Here is a 13,234-nt window from a genome sequence, read left to right as displayed (position 1 = left end):
AATCTCATACGAATTAATAATGATAACATTTATTACATCTCAGAAGTTAGGAGGTAGATTGGAGGTGCTAAAGAAAGATCAAGTTATTAAATTTGGTAAGGAGAATATAAGGGAAGGTTTGGAGGGAGATTAATGGCTGATCGTATGTTCAGTGCTAGTACTTTAGAGGTTGTTTTACCCTTGATCTGGAGACAATTTGAGGGCTTTAAAATTTTGGATCATAGTGGCAACGTGTTCTAATTTTTTTTGGAAAGGAGATTGAGATAATTAAGATTGAGAATGAATTTCTTTGGCTATTTAAAAATTATATTCTCAACCTAAAGAGATAGAAAGGAGAAGATTCAATTGTGGGTTTACCGGAACATTGTAAAACGAAAGAATTAGGTAGGAAGAATGGGGGAGTGATGGGAGAAGCACTCGATGTTGACTTATTCAATTTAAGAGAAAAAAGATGAGCAAATAGTAATAGTGCAGATTGGGCTGGATGCCACAAAATTATTGAGAAGATTGATGAAGATTGCAGGAGAAAATAAGAAGGTGATTGAGCTGCAAGTCAAATATGAAAGAATAGGAAACTTTTGTTACTACTGTGGATTCTTGGGACATGAGACTCGAGGATGCAGTAAATTCTTTGAGGATTCGGCAGCAAAGAAGGTTGAAGAAGATAAATTGGGGCCTTGGAACAAAGCTAAACAATTTGGAAGGAAGGTCAGCTCCCAAAAAGAGAACCAGAATCCAAATGATGATCAGCAGCCAGAGAAGAAATACCAAAGAGATAGAAAGCCAACTCTGTTAAGCCTGATCAAAAGCTTTGCAAGTCTCTTGGCTAATGAGGTTAACATGCGAAAAGGAGTTAAGAACAATGAGGTGGAAAGTGGGACACAGAAGGAGGAGAGGAGAATTTTGGTCCTTGTTGATCAACCAGTTCAGAAAAAGAAATATAACACTGAGAAGGCAGCACAGATGGAGAATAGAGAAGAAAATTCAAAATAGAATTTTAACTCAAACAGAATTTTTTTTAATGCTTCGGCCAGTGCACTTGAGACTAAAGGAAAACAAAAGTTGCATTTGAAGTAGATGGCAAGGAGAGGGTAAACTGAGCAATAAGGTGACAGGGGTTAAAAGGAGAACAGGGGAAAAGGAGGATATAGCAGTAAGTAAGAAGTATTGTTCGATAGAAACAAGTCAAACTGAGAAGGGAGAGGGTGCCGCCCAACAATTGGCACCCAAGGATCCATGGAGATGACAATGTGAAACTATCGGAGTTTGAAAAAGTCCTTGACAGTATTGTTTCTCTGTGAAACAAAAAATAACACCTCGCATGTGGAGAGGGTAATTAAGGATATTGGTTTTTTGAATTTGTTTTGTGTGGACTCGTGGACAGGCGGAAGGGTTAATAGTTACTTGTAAGGAGGAAACGAAGGTACAAATAAGAGCTTTTGAGGTTTTTTTTTGTACTTTGCATGGGAGGGTGGTCAAAATGAAAAAACATGGGAAGTTTTTTCTATGCACTTTCACACAATGAAACTATTAGAGAAATTCAGTTCGGACAGTTACTTCAGGTCATGGATAATTCGGGAGAGCATCGATTGGTGGTAGGAGATTTCAATACTATAAATATAAAGCCCACCATGAGAAGGAGGGAGGGAGAATGAAATCAGCATCATCCATTTAAAAATTCAATGATTTTATTAATGAAACTGAATTGGCGGATTTGGGATATGAAGGCAAGAAATTCACATGGAGTAATAGGCAATTCAAAGGTAATTTTATTAAGAAAATACTAGACAGAATACTTGTTTCGACAGAATACAGAGCAGAATATCCAAAAGACTTTATGTCTTATTTGGATGATAGAAGATTTGATCATTTTCCCTTTTTCATTAATTTAGAAAAGGAAGGAAGAAAGTCTAGAAGAAGATTCAAGTTCCAAGAGCGTTGGTGCGATAACGAAGAGGTATCGAGAATTGTAAACATGTTTGGGACTTGGAAGTAGTGGGCTCACCCCTATTTAAATTGGCTACAAAACTAAAACATTGCAGGCATAAATTGGTGGGATGGCAAAAATTAGCAGCTTCAAACTCAAAACAGCAGATTCGAAGTGTGCAGAAAAAATTGGAAGAACAAGGAAAAGGAATAACTGCGAATGGGGCAGTAATCAAAATTTTCGAGGCTGAGTTAGAGGAGAACTTGGAGCAGGAAGAATGTTTTTGGAAGAAAAAGTCTCAAGTACAATAGCTAAATTGGAGTGACAAAAACACAAAGTTCTTTCACTCTATATTTCAGTCAAGATGCCGGAGGAATAAAATCCATGAACTCATTAATGGAAGTGGTAACATGGCCTCTAATAAACAAGCTATTGTGGCTGTAGATCAAGAATATTTTGTTAATTTATTTACTTCTGATAATCCAAGGGAGCCTACGGAAGTTTTAAAAGGAATTCCTACAAAAGTGGATGTTGGCACAAACTAAATGCTCACTAGAACAGTAACAGATAGCGAGATTAAAACAGCAGTGTTTTCTATTAATCTATTTTCAGCTCCGGACGATGATGAGTTTATAGGAAAGTTTTTTTTTAGTTTTACTGGGAGCTAATTAAGAAGGATGTAATTAGTGCAATCAAGAGTTTCTTCTCAGGAGGTAAATTGTTGAAAGCTTTCAATCATACAAATATTTCCTTATCCCGAAAATTAGAAATGCTAACACTATGAAGCACATTAGACCAATCAACCTTAGTAGTATTTCCTATAAAATCATTTCTAAAATATTGGTGCATAGACTACAACATGTGATGAACAAGGTGATAAATGATACTCAGAACGCTTTTATTAGAGGAAGATTGATTAGCAATAATATTTTAATTGCGCATGAGTTTATGCATTTTCTTAAGAATAAGAGTTTTGGAGACTATGAATTGGCTCTGAAACTTGATATGAGCAAGGTTTACGATAGGGTTGAGTGAAATTTTGTGTGGGAGATTATGAACAAGATGGGATTTTGCAAAAAATGGATGGACTAGATCAAAGAGTGTGTGACGACGATTTTTTACTCCGTCACTGTGGAAGGTCAACCTCATAGTTTTGTCAAACCATGTAAAGGATTACGTCCGGGTGATCCTCTCTTCCCCTATTTATTTTTTTTTCTGTGCAGAGGGTTTTTCTTGTCTGCTCTACAAAGAGAATGGAGGCTAGAGTTTTCTGGTTTGAAACTTTATCCCAAATGTCCTAAGGTCAATCATTTATTCTTTGCAGATGATTCTATTTTGTTTAGCAAGACGACAATAGAAGATTGTGAAAGTATACTAAAGTTGTTAAAAGTCTATGAAAAAGTGAGTGGTCCAGTGATAAATTTAGATAAATCTTCTGTTTTCTTTAGTAAGAACACTCCTCCATCAATCCGTGATCATCTGGCTGTCCTGTTGTTTGTACCATATGTTGGCTGCCAGAACAAATATTTAGGACTTCCTTCAGTGGTCAATCGATTGAAAAAGAAGACGTTTAATTTTATCAAAGATAAAGTTTTGCAAAAGCTACAGCATTGGAAGCGAGTTTTGCTCTTAGCTAGTGGCAGAGAGATTTTACTAAAAGCAATGTCAACTACAGTGCTTATCTATATATTGAGCTGCTTTAAGCTCCCCGAGACACTATTAGAAGACATACAAAAGACAATGATGCAGTATTTTTGGGGCTAAAGGAACGCATAGAGAAAGATGCAGTGGATTAATTGGCGAATTGCTTGTAGACCAAAGAACCAATGTGGTTTGAATTTTAAGGATTTCAAGGCTTTTAATTTGGCTGTGTTAAGGAAATAGGGATGGAGGTTGATTTTTCGGCCTTACTCTCTAATTTACAGGGTCTATCAAAGTAAATATTTTAAATTTTCAAACTTCCTACATGCAAAAATAGGTAATAATCCATCTTGGGGTTAGAAAAGTGTTATGGAATGCAGAAAAATTTTGGAGAAAGGCATTTTCTGAAAGATTGGAAGAAGACATTTAGTTAAAATCATAGAGGACAATTCACACAATCACCCAGTTTGGGTTTCTAAACTACTCCTACCAGATCAAAATTGGAATCAAGAGCTAATCACCTCAACATCCACACACACAGTAGCGCAGGCAATCATAAACACAAATAGCAAAGAAGCAGAAGATATAGTTACCTGGAATAAGGAGAAGAGTGAATGCTACTCAGTTGTCTCTGGATATACCTTGGCCTTTCAGTTTTACTATGCGCCAATTGAGTTCTTGCCGGAACAGTGCAGAAGGAGAAAAATTTGAAGTTCAATTTGAAAGTTAAAATGCCAGACCAAAATTAAAATTTTTCTTTGAAAAGTAATGCATGAAGGCTTACCGGCCAAGGAAAAGTTACACTCTAGAATCCAAATAGTGAACCAAGTATGCAATCGTTGCGATGCTTCAATGTTATCAACTCTTAACTACCTCACCTAATGCCTAGAATCAGAGAATGCTTGAAAAATAGCAAACCTTTCCTGGACAACCTAAGAAACAGAAACATGGATATGGTGTTTATGGCTCCAGGAATAATTCAGAGGGAGAGAGCAAGTGAGAGAGAAAACTCATTTGGTAGCAATACTAACCTGACAAATTTGGAAGATGAAAAGCTTCAGAATCTTCAAAGCCAAAGTCATTTCTCCTCAAGAAGTAGTAGCTATTGCAGGATTTAGAACTCTAGTAGCAGTGACTAACTATTTCTCCAATACTAGCTTTCTTACTCAATAACTTTTTTCCTTTTTTCACTTTACTTTTCATATTCTTTAGTAACATTTCTTCTCTTTTCTTAGAAGTTAATTTTTAGATTTTTCATTTGGTTTGAAAATACTCATTTTTACCTTTGTTGTAAGTCCAAGATGGATATTTTATTTTATTGCATCAATAAAATCTGTGTTTGATTAAAAAAACTATCATTATTATCACTAATCATCATTATTGAATTGCTTTCCAAAATTCATATTGCTTAGTTGGAATTTATTTATTTTTGTTCATTTATCAAAATAAGAATCTAATACAAAGACAAATTCACACTATGTGTGTGAGAATCCATCAATTTTCTTTCTTTTGTCTATAAATATTCAATTCTAATATATGAACACAAAAGTTTCATAATTCATATTAATATATATAGGACTAAGTTTGAAACACAATAATACAAATACAACAAAAACACACTCCATTTCCTGCATAGGTACCTTAAAAATGGTTCATGGATGGCACACACAAAATGGGCTGAGTTTTCCACCATCAAATTGAGTAACTTCTACCATCCATGCAGCGTGGTGTCTTACTTGAATAAATGCATGCATGGGTCGTCTCCTTGTGCTTTATGCTTGATTTTGTCCCATCAATATGTCATTTTGATTATAACATTCACAAAATAGAGTTTGATTCATTTCGTGGGTGATACTTCTGAAGTGGTACATATATACGCATTTCAAATATTTATCTAATAAAACATATTTTGATAATAAAATATTTTTATATTTATTTATGAAAAAAATAAACTATCATTTTGATCGTTCAAAAAAGGTCAACACTGACATACAAATTCATAATATACATAGAGTACAAAAGATTATTATATTTGATGATAAAATTATGTTACTTGATGTATATATAAGTTCAGAGTTAAATGAACTAATATTAGCTAGCTGTGTAGTTATTTAGATAGTTAATAGAAGGAATATTTATTACAAAGTGGTTAGAGTAGTATGTGATCTGGTGAGTATAGTGTGCACAATTAACATGTAAGCATGACAGAATTAGTTAAATGGTGTTCGAACTAACAACTTTTATCTATGATTATATATAAGGTATACAGTACTTAGATGTCTTTTTGAGTTTTTCCATTTCAATTAAGTCACAACTTCTTTATTCTCTTCTTGCTCTCTCTAAACTGCTCACACTCGTAGCTATTCTAATTGCACCTTTAACAAATTATATTTTATTTATAAACAAAAAAGTAACCATTCACCTGACATTTTTTCATTCTTGCTCTTTTTTTATGTATTTTTTACATAGTTTGACTATATGTACTAGAGTGAGCACTTTCAAAAACATCTATTTTTAGAATAATACTATACATTTAAATTTTTTTAATCAAGTCTAATCAAATTGGTCTAACATAACAAAAATCAAACTAACATTATTTCAAGTCTTTTTGTTTAACTTAGTTAAATTTAATTCATAAAAAGATCTGAATGTATAGCATTATTATTTTTTAAAATATCTTTCTCTCCTCTAAAAAAATTATATCTTATCTCTCAACATTATCAATTTGCAATAAAAAAACAAAATTCAACTTTAAAATTTTTTTCTTTTCTTATTCTTTAAATTGCTAAAATAAATTTCACTAAAAAATGATGTCAACTAAAATATTTTTTGGGTATACTTCTCAATATTCGCAGAAATTATTTTTCTTTTATGAAAGCTACATTGGTGTATTGGCTCAATATTAGAAAGAGAGGTGTTTTTTCGCGTTGTGACAGGGCATCAAAGGCGTGGAGGTGTTTTTTCGCGTTGTGACAGGGCATCAAAGGCGTGGTGGGCACTGAAAACATGCATGGGGTGTGGTGAGGTGGCTTGTAGTGACGGGTAGCATAGTCTTGGTCTCGGAATCCTGGCAGCGCAGCAGGGTCTTCGCTCGTTTTCGAAGAGCCTGGAGCAACATGGGGGGCGTGTTGTAGGTGGTCTGCATGCAGGGGACAACCCCCCACTCTGGTAACCAGTGACGCTCAAGGAAGCTCTATAAATTGAGCTTCTGGGACCATTTTCATGCATTAGTATTGTTGTTGAATACTTCACAATTTTACAGTGAGTGGAGAAGTTGAGAGGCTAAAGAAGAGTGTTAGAGTTAGGGTTATTTGAAGAAAAAAATTATATAAAAAAATTATTAATTTGTAGTGATTAAAAATGGTACGTAATTATACGGCACCCGAAGAACATATTATCAATTATTTGGATCATTCAGTTTATGTAAGTTCATAAATTTTATTATTTTATGTATTTACATTAAAAAAATTTTTATTTTTGTTGTTGTTGATATTATATGAAAATATATATTATTATTTTAGTATTATTATTTTTTAATAATATTTTCGAATAATATTTTTAGTTATCTAATATAATTATATATTTTATTTTATATAAATATAAATATTATTTACAATTCTTTTCCAAATAAAAATGTTATTTATATTTATTATTTTTGAATATAAATATTATTATTGATATTTATATATTTTCAAAAATAAATATTATTTGTACTTATTTATTTTCGAAACTAAATAAGTATAAATATGTTTATTTCTAATAATTTTTATTTATTTAAGCTAATATTTAGTGAATAAATATATTTTTGTTGAACCAGCTAAACAGGAATTTGATGGATCGTAAACTGGATCCGTTGCTGAAGTGATATCCGATGGTCGGAAACTACTTATGCTCAACGGGATTCTACCACGTTTCTAGGATTGGGTTGATAAGAGAATTTTATGACTACCCCTTATTAGCGGCTTTGGTGGAAGGTGGAGGCCAGAAACTCATTCGTTTGTATTACCGGTGGGTGAGGTTACTGTGACATTGGAAGATATCGCTCATATATTTGGCCTACCCATTGATGGAGAGCCTGTGAGCGGATGGACAGATAGTAGTAGCGACTTCCTACAGAGCCAGAGCATCGCGATATTCGGTCGCGAACCGGCTGTTAGTAGTTCTTCGAAATCTTATATAAAGTTGGGTTGGGTTCGGACTATTAGAGACGCAGAGCCATTGGACACCGAGGAGTCTATTAAGAGATACGTCAGATGCCAAAATTTTTGTTTGTTAGGTTCGACCCTATTCACGGATAAGTCGACCTCATTTTGCGTTTGAATTTTATCTCAAATTTACGGTTAGATTTACTAGCGAAAACATCCAAAAGTAAGGCATTCATCATTGGCTAAACGCCGTGTTTCACTAATTTATGTATGTTGCGGTCGAAAATTTTTCATACTAAATTTGACGCTAATAAAATTTATTTTCGTGCCTCTATTTACAGTTGGATTTAGTTAAAAAATTTTAAATTTGAGATAATTTATTTTAAAGACGCATTTTCACTCATAATTATCGAAAAATTCACTACTAAATCTGTTGGTAACATCTGTCTCTATAGCGTGACAATGTAACAAGTATATATACAAACATAAAGAAGCTAAGGAAAAAAAAAAGAAAAAATTGCCAAAGAAAAAAAATGGAGAAAAAAAAGTCGACCCGAAAAAAAAGAACTTAATCAATCCTAAAAAGAAACAATATTATATATATTAACTACAAAATATTATGATTATTCATCTCAAGTAGGAATGTCATTGGGGTAGGGCTAGGGCTAGGGCGGGGGCGGGGGATGTCTCCCTGCTTCCCATCCCCACCCCCAGATTTGCTCCCCGTCCTCGTCTCTGTTTCCCGCCGTGAGGGAATATTGCTCTCCATCCTCATTCTCCGTAGAGCCCCACGGGGACCCCATTCCCCATTTATCTGATAGCTCTAACTAATTATTAATTTGAGTAAACTACCATTGGTACCCACAAAAGTTGAAAACGCTGACATATCTACCCATAAAAAAAGGAAATTACCATTTGTACCCATAAAAAATGGTTTTTACAAGCAAAATTATCCAAACTCTAAAAAATTAATTAAAATTCCTAAACTACCCTTCTCTCTACCAGTGTCATCTCCTCCCCTCCTCTCTCTCTCTCTCTCTCTCTCTCTCTCTCTCTCTCTCTCTCTCTCTCTCTCTCTCAATGTTCTCATCTTTTTCCCACCACTGCCACCATCACCACTAACCCATCTTCTCTCTCTCCTTCCATTTTCTGAGCTCGTCGCCAGCTTCTCCTCGCCACCATCACCATCGACCTCGAACCAGAGTGCCAGCTTCTCCTCGCCACCATCACCATCGACCTCGAACCAGAGCCTACTGCGTCAGAGACCCTCCTCTTCAAGCTACCTTATCTCCGCCATAGCCAACCCTCTTCACCTCTTTCCGCGTCGTAGAACCACCACCGTCACTGCCTGATCCCTGCCATTGTTATATCTACCTCTTTGCTATGTTCTTCATTACAGGTTCATGAACCAACCCATTTTTGCAAGCTCCGATGGTGCAACCAGCTCTCCCCACAGGTAGAGCATCAGGCCTTCACCCACAGGTGGATCGTCACGCTTGGTTCGGCAACAAGTGGGTGGGCCACCATAGCCCGACTCCTCTCCAGCAAAACCTTTATTTCTCTGCCACAAACCACCTCATTGCCACTCCTTCGTCACCATAACCTTCACCTTTGGAAGAATCAAAATCAACCCAAAGAGGGATTTGAAATGGATGACGATGGGTGAGAGTCAAAATTGGATCTTGGTTTCAGCTGAATCTGAAGCTGTTTGAGGGAACAAAATATTGAAAAGGGTATCATGGAGAAAGCTAATAGAAATAGGGTGAAAAAGAACACAGATCCAAGGTGTGAAGAGAGTGAGGAGAGAAGATCAAATCTGAACAATGAAACACAGAAGTCTCATGTATTTGGATTCACTTTTTCTGGGAGAAAAGAAAAATGGTGAAAGAGACACGCAAGGGGACTGCGGTGGTGGCGGCTGGCGCGATGGCCCGTCAGGGGCACTGGTTTGGTGATGAGGAGAAGGTAGCCCCGGTAGGTGAGGGTGGTCGGCGGTGAAAAGAGGAGAAGGGGGCACTGTCGCTCTAGGGTTGCTAGCGGCTGGGTGAAGAGGGTTAGGGTTAGAAAGGTGATTGGGTAAAGGAGGTGGTGTGGTGGTGAAAATAAGGGTAATTTAGGGATTTTAGGTAATTTTTTAGAGTTTTGATAATTTTGCTTATAAAAACCATTTTTATGGGTACAAATGGTAATTTCTTTTTTTTATGGATAGATATGTCAGCGTTTTCAACTTTCGTGGGTACAAATGGTAGTTTACTCTTATTAATTTCTATATGAATAGAGCTACAAGTATCCATCCTATACAAAAATAGCAAGATTTTATACAAAAAATCTAAACGACAAGATGATGACTTCTTTCAAAATGCACAGTGGGAGAATCCAACGGCAAGTCAGAAGACAGAGCAGTGAACGAGGTGGGAGACACGGCAATAGAGAGGAAAATGGATATGACGACATAGTTACAGAAAGGGACGCCGCAAATAGAGAGCACGATGAAGTGAGGGTGATGGCACCGTGAGGTGTGACAATGCAGTGAGAAGGGAGAGTGGCAAGGGAATGGCTGCAGAGAGGTTGGATAGAGTATGGACAGCGTTAGAGATCTCTAAATTGAAGAAGGGTTATGCAAATGAGGATTAAGGGTTTTGGGTTTCTATATATGTGAAATGACTAAAACACATATATGAAAAATAAACTATTAAAGACAATTCAGTAAATTTATGAATTTCGGGGATTAGCGGGAATCCCCGCTCGAGTCCCCGCGCTTGCCTCTGAAAAATTTTGTTCCCTGTCCCCATCCCCACGGAAAAAATTCTTCACAGTCGGATCCCCATTTGAGATAATCTCCGTAGAAATCTCCACGTCTCAAGGAGTTTTGCCATCCCTAATCTCAAGTAGCGAGTAACAAAATACAATATAAAAATAGAAACAATCTACATTAGTTTTATTCAATAAAGAAAATTCACATCATATATTAAAATATTTGACCATTTTAAATTGATAAATATTGAATCTGATAAATAAAAAAATAAAAATTAAATAATATATATATATATATATAAATTAATTTTAATGTATTTTTGAATGACTATTTTAATTTGATGTAAGTATAAAACTTTGTCAAAATTAAATTCATTAAAAGATTACAAAGGCTATTTTGACTAAGCACTTTCAAAATAAGAAAAATATTGATGGATGCACAACTTGCGATTTAGCATTTTAGATGTGGGCCTCTGTTTTTTACCTTTTCAATATATTTTATGTTAGTAAAAAATATGTTCTTTTTTGACACACTCTACACATTATTTTATCAATGAGATGTATTTCACATAATCACATGTAAGTCAAACTAAAAATTCATAATTTTATTTCATTACTACTTACAAAGTAACTTTTACATAAGAGAAAGTTTAAGAACTAACACTTAATTAGTACAAAAGGTAAATAATCACTACATTATAAATTCTATATCATTAAAAATACTAATAATAACTAATTGATGGCTACAAATCACAAATTGTACCATCCTAACATTTCTTTTTACATTGTATTTGTTTACAGAGACAAGACACGAAGATAAGGACACAGAGATATACGATCGTGTTTGACAGAAGAAACATGGACAGAGACAATGTGTTCAAAGATATTGAATTAGTGTATTTTGTGTCCATCCTAATAGAAAGAACACGGAGACACTAACAAAAAATACAACTTATTTTTTATTTTTTTTTATTATTTTTGTTAATTTTTCATAATTATATTTTTTATTATTATATTTTTCATCTCAAATTTTTAGAATAAAAAATGAGAATAAATTAGATTTTCATAATTTGTTCTAGTTTATCACCAAACAAAAAACACGAATACAAAATTTTATATCTCTGTCCATCAGTGTCTTGTCCTGTTCTATTCTTAATGTCTTGTCATGTCCTGTTCTCAAAAACAAACGCAGCCTAAGAAGTACAAACCCAATTAACTAACCTACAATTACTTATAAATACCCGTCAAATAGTTACAAATGGCACAAATAATATCCGCAACTTGCTTCACATATTCAGCATATTTCGGTAGCGAAGAATGATCAGGAAAAAACAGGATCACTTGGTGAATCACCAAAAACACAACCATCAACCGTCGCCATAACACCAGAAGCAGCAACATTAACACCTTGGTAATCCTTCGCCTTCAGCATTTTCTCAGCGTATTCCACTTCGCCTAATGCGCCTTCGTCGTAATCGAAATGTTTCAAACACAATTCGTAATGATCTTTTGCATCTGAATTAGTTGAATTTCTTAATGAGACGAATTATGTTTGTAACGTTGGAACGAACAACACCAATTGTGTAATTTACAAGGGTAATTAGATCTGCACGGTTTGTACCACCGGGTTTTGAGTTTAGAATTTTTGAACAAAATGAAGGGTGTATGGTTGTGTTGCAGATTTTGTTCACTTCAACAATTTTGTTGGTTGCATTTGAGGATTGAGCAAACAAAAGGAAGAGTAGCACCACTAGAAAAGAGAGTAGCGAAGGTTTGATATCCATGGCCATGTTGAAAAAGAAAAAAATTACAGAGGATAATAATAGTAATACAAACTATTTGATTATTTTAGTTTGATGATGTATCAATATGAACCTATTTATAAAAAAAAAATAAAATTTGAAGAGATACCACTGTGTCATCACACTATGGCTTACTACTAATAAGGAGAATGATTCCCGAAAAATTAATTAGAATTTTGGAATGAAATCACTTTAGTCAAATATTTCTATTATGTATTAAGGTACGAATGATTTTCCGTTTTATTCTGAAACTTGAGCAGTAATAAGTGGCCACTTGTATTTTACACGGACCACATTCTTTTAACCTTGACGGTGTCTTGTGTCACGTTGTATTGCCCATTAGGTTGCTAGAATTAACTTCTTTAAAAGATGATTATTATTATTCTTAATTTTAGAATAAGTTACGTATATAAATTGTTTGAAAAATAAATTTATTAGATTGCAATTTTTTAATATATTAGATGAAATTATAATTTTTTTATCTAGTGGTTTCAATTGAAATTAATTCGTTATAGAATTCTTAGTCTAAATATTTTTGATTAAGGTGAGCTAATTTGAAGTGGAAGTGGATGCTTAAAAGAAGCATGCGCAGGCATTGGTCAAGAGTTGTTCGATGCATATTTGATTTTTGGATGCTTCGATTAAATCGAGCAGACCTCGTCGAACAAGTATTTAAGTGAAAATTGAATGATCACTCAAAATTGTGAATCAAACGGTTACATAAGTTGAGAAGTTGAGGACTTTCATCACGTGAGGAATTGATGAGTAACGTTTTATTGGCAAAGAAGTGGAAACGGTTATCAAGGACTGCGCATACGAACAACACTATAATTAGTGATCGGTTACAGAAATAGATTATAAATACTAGAAAGTGTTAGAGAATAAAGGTTGAAACTTTGATTCAAAAATTATTCACGCACACTCATATCTCCCAGAGACTTTCTGAGTCTGCTTTGAGTTAATTA

This window comes from Arachis hypogaea, chromosome 16 (assembly GCF_003086295.3).
Source record: "Arachis hypogaea cultivar Tifrunner chromosome 16, arahy.Tifrunner.gnm2.J5K5, whole genome shotgun sequence".
Taxonomy (NCBI): Eukaryota; Viridiplantae; Streptophyta; class Magnoliopsida; order Fabales; family Fabaceae; genus Arachis; species Arachis hypogaea.
The sequence above is the reverse complement of the archived record's forward strand: the minus strand, read 5'-3'. Positions refer to the sequence as shown.